The following is a 4,951-nucleotide window of genomic DNA, read 5'->3' on the forward strand; positions in this document are numbered from 1 at the left end:
CCTTACGGGAATCTGGAGATGGCCAATCTATCACAGCCTTAACCTTGTCAGGGTCCATACGTATTCCCTCGGATGAGACGATATATCCTAGGAAGGGGACAGACTGTGCATGGAATACGCATTTCTCCGCCTTGACAAAAAGCCCATTCTCAAGTAACCTCTGGAGCACTCGTCTGACGTGTTGAACGTGTTCCTGGAGAGATGAAGAAAAAATCAGTACGTCATCCAGGTAAACATATATAAACTGATCTACCATATCTCTCAACACATCACTAACGAGTGCTTGGAAAATCCCGGGCGAGTTGGAGAGCCCGAACGGCATCACCAAGTATTCAAAATGCCCTCTAGGGGTATTAAAGGCGGTTTTCCATTCATCCCCCTTCCTGATGCGGACCAAATGATAAGCATTACGTAAATCCAATTTTGTGAATATAGATGCTCCCTGCAACCTCTCGAAAGCTGAAGACATGAGTGGTAAAGGATAGGTGTTCTTTATCGTGATGTTGTTCAGCTCTCTGTAGTCGCAGAGAACCATCCTTCTTACCCACAAAAAAGAATCCCGCCTCCGCTGGAGAAGAGGAAGGACGGATGAACCCAGATGCTAAGGAATCAGAAATGTATTTCTCCATGGCCTCCCTCTCAGGAATCGAAAGAGAGTATAACTTGCCCTTAGGCGGAGACTTACCTGACACTAAATCTATGGCACAGTCGTAGGGACGATGCGGAGGAAGAGAAGCAGCACAGGACTTACTGAACACTTCCTTCAGGTCCAGATACTCTACGGGCACGTTTGGCAAAACCATGTTCTCCTTCTGAAAAACAGAAACAGGGACAACAGGACAAGCAGAAACCAGACAAGACTCATGACAACTTTCACTCCACAATGTGACTGTGTTGGAACCCCATTCCACTCGTGGATTATGTTTAGTTAACCAGGGGTGACCTAACACAATGGGAGCAACAGGGGAGTCCATGAGAAAAAAGGATATGGTTTTGCGATGATTTCCAGAAGTGAGTAGTGTGATGGGTTCTGTGTGGTGTGTGACATGAGGCAGTTCCTGGCCGTTGAGTGCGGTGACATGGATGGGGAGAGACACAGGTAGGACAGGAATGTTCAGGTGATGTGCAAGGGAACAATCAATGAAGTTACCTTCGGCTCCGGAGTCCAGAAGGGCGTGACATTCGTGAGAGTGATTCTTCCACCGCAGTTTCACCGGAAGGAGGATCGATGATGTTGTTGAGGACTTCCCAGCGGAGATCCCACCCAATAGTAGCCTCAAGTTTACTACCGGGCTGGCTCTTTTACCGGGCGTGAGTAGATGTTGTGTTCAGAGCCTCCACAGTATAAACATAGTCCTTGGGATCTTTGCCGTTCCCTCTCCCTCCGGGACAGCCGAGCTCTATCCACCTGCATGGGCTTGTGGTCGTCGACGGGACCGACCACGTTCTCTCGACTCGAGCGCCCCCTAGCTGGAGAGATGGTATGACGCGTTGGACTAGGCTGGCGACCCAGGCGGTTAATCCGTGCATCAACTCGTAAGTCGATTAATCCGTTAAGTGTGGGGGGCAGCTCGAGGAGGTAGATCTCCTTTTGAACATGGTCGGATAACCCATGCAGGAATCGATCCCACTGCGCGGCCTCGTTCCACTGGCACGCGGCCGCCAGGGTACGGAATTCGATGGAATAATCCATGACAGATGATGTGCCTTGATGAAGTTCTGAGAGCTGGTGAGCGGCCTCCCTGCCCGCCGCGGCTCGATCGAATACCCTCCTCATCTCTTCCGAGAGGGCGTGGAACGAGGCACAACACGGAAGTTGATTTTCCCACACCGCCGTCCCCCATAGGGCGGACTTGCCACGACAGTAACGTAAGCTTAAACGGGGCTGCAAAGCGAAATGCATAGAACATTTATTCAAGAAAGTTCTGCAAAAGACTGGCTCACCGGAGTAGCTTTCAGGCGCCGGAAGTCGCGGCTCTGGCCGGAAGTGATCCTGGGGGGTTTCCCGGGGACGGGCAGCGCAGGCGGTGCGATGGGCGCAGTGGGAGAGGTGAGCTGATGGATCTGCTGGGTGAGCTCGGACACCTGTGCCACCAGCGCTTGGACAGCACGTCCGGTGTTCTAGATGCTCTCCTGCTGCTGATCCATACGTTTCACACTGTGGTTAAGTCCGTGAGGGTGTTGGTGCTCGCTGCTTCCATGTGGGTGAGATCGTTCTGTGACGGTGGGGTGAAGGAAGGGCTGGAAACAATAGCGATTTAGATGATTTAATGAAAATAAATAAACAAACAGGAAAAAGACAATGATGCTGGGAAGACGACAATCCAAGATGGTGGTGAGGTGGTGAGGAATCCGGATGGTGACGGTGAGAAGGCAGCAGGAGAGGATGGCACAGGAACTGCGGGGAATAGAGCCGAAGGTAAGTATTTGTGGCTGAGTGGAAGTGCGTAGAGTGGATGAGTGTCACGGTTGGTAAACCGTGATCTCGGGGTGTTTACACTTTGTGGTGAATTCTGTGTGTTCTGCGTCTGCACTGATTAGTTGTGGGCGTCTCCGTTAATTGTATCAGCAACAGCTGTCACTCATTACTCATCCACTATATAATGGCTTGTCTCACGTCTTGTGTTTGTGAGATCGTTGTCTAATGTTTGATGTGGTTCCCCCTGTTCGTTGGCTCTCAGTGTCGTTTGCGTTTGGATGTCTTCGTTTCCCTAGAACCTCATCCTCTCTCCGCACATTCTCTCAGCCACGGACACTTACCTTCGGCTCTATTCCCCGCAGTTCCTGTGCCATCCTCTCCTGTTGCTTCACGACGTCATCATCCGGATTACTCACCTTGTCTCCGCCATCAGCTGGATTCCTCACCTCTTCACCATCCCCTCGGAGTGTCGCTGTCTCATCATCATTGTTTGTTTATGTACTCACTTTATATCTTCTCTTTAAATCAGTAAACTTGCATTTGCTTCCAGACTGTCCTTTCACCCACCGTCACAATGAGGTTCCGGGAAAACACAAAACAAAACACAGACAACACTGAAGCCAAACAAACAGGGTAAGCGACATTAAACAACGATCTCACAAACACAAGACGTGAGACAAGCCAATATATAGGGAATGAGTAATGAGTGACAGCTGCTGCTTATGACAATTAACGGAGACGCCCAGAAACTAATCAGTGCAAACGCGAAACACACAGACTTCACCACAAAGTGCAAATACCCAGAGATCACGGTTACCAACCGTGACACATAAGCCTCAATATTAGATCCCCTTTGATAAAATGTAACAAAGTTTCTTTAAAGGATTACAAAGAGTACCTTAATGTGGGTGCATGATGAAAACTGCTGGATCCCTTGTTTTGGTGAGTGGCTCTGTTATGAATGAGCAGAAGTAAGATCCTTTTAATGAAAATTCACAAAGATTTACATCCCAAATGCAAGACAAAATCAAGAAAAGATCACTGGTAACACTTATCAACCACTCACACTGACAATAGCAGACCTGGGCTTAATATACACAAACACAGGACCAGACAGGAAATGGTTAAACATCCATGATCATATTCATTTACTAACAAGCAGTTTTTTAAATAAAATAATTAGAATAGATAGTTCTACAGTTAGAGGGTCAAATAAAAATGGAAGAGATGTGTTTTATCTGATTCTTGAAGATAGCTAAGAACTCAGCTGCTCGGATTGAGTTCGGCAGGTCATTCCAATAAGGAGGAAACATTTAATTTAAAAGTCAATGAAAGTGATTTTGTGCCTCTTTGGGATGGCACAATAAAGCAATGTTCACTTTTAGAATGCAAGCTTCTAGAGGGCAAATAAGTCTGAATTAATGAATTTAGGTAAAGGGGTGCAGAGTCAGTGGTGGTTTTGTAGGCAAACATTAATGCCTTGAATTAATGTAGCCTCCTCATCAACAGATTCAGTAAAAGAGGACGTGCCATTTTTGTCACTTTCAGAGTGTCTGCATGGTGAAAATATGTGCATTGAATGAATGTACCAGCACTGTAAAAAGAAAAAGAAAGCCTTTCTTAGTATTTTTGTCTTGTTGTTTCCAGTCAAAATATCTAAAGATTCTTAAATCAAGATACATATTCTACTTAAGAAAAATTACAGAAGGTATTTAGTCTTTTAGATTGTATTTTTCTTATTTTGCAAATTACCTGCCAGTGGGGTGAGAAAAATAATATTTTTTTTCCATTTGCATTAATCTTATTTTTTCTTGTTTTAAGTAAAATGCTATTTAGATTCCAAAATAGTCACTAAGGAATTATTATTATTATTATATTTATTATTATCATTATTATTATTATTATTTTTTTTTTTTTTTGCAGCGTGAATACATGAATAAGGTATTTAAAGATCACTTATTCTTTAAAAAGGGGGAGAAGACTGAAATAAACTCTGGGTTTAACAAAGAAAACTTCCCTGTTCTAGCAAAAATACAGGACTTTTCACACTGTGCTTTACCTCACATTTCATTGTTATAAAGCTCACTTTTAAAGCCCACAATAAAGCAATGTATGATATAATCACAGCACTGCCTCGGTTCATTTAATGTTAGTTTTAATGAACAATAATAGCCATTATAAAAGTATAAGAAGTTTTTACAATAGGTAATAAAGAAGGCAGTGCTTCTAATACAATGTTTAGGTTAAAATAAATAAATAATTAAAAGTTATAAATTTAACTTTGCCTCCCAGCAAAAGCAAATAATAGTTAATGAGATCAAGAATTGCCTGCTATATATATACCAAAAATGAAAGATACAGACAAAATATCTAGCCAATATAAGGCTGCTCTTAACCATTGAAAACATTGGAGCATATATTCTAATAAGCATTATTTTAGATTGACCAAAGATTTCAAGTTTAAACAATCACAGTATAGCCTATAAAAAAATAAACATAAACATTCAAATACGTTAACAGATCTTTGGTTAA

The 4,951-nt window shown here is 43.5% G+C and overlaps 1 long non-coding RNA gene across 1 annotated transcript; it reads left to right on the forward strand.

Annotated features, from left to right (window-relative positions):
* The first annotated feature begins 291 nt into the window (after positions 1-291).
* LOC132114353 (uncharacterized) lies at positions 292-1,418 on the forward strand. The gene is made up of 3 exons (XR_009425296.1): positions 292-502; positions 848-1,011; positions 1,173-1,418. It is a non-coding gene; the product is annotated as an uncharacterized LOC132114353 (long non-coding RNA).
* Positions 1,419-4,951: the final 3,533 nt, after the last annotated feature.

Source organism: Carassius carassius, chromosome 33, assembly GCF_963082965.1.
Source record: "Carassius carassius chromosome 33, fCarCar2.1, whole genome shotgun sequence".
Lineage (NCBI taxonomy): Eukaryota > Metazoa > Chordata > Actinopteri > Cypriniformes > Cyprinidae > Carassius > Carassius carassius.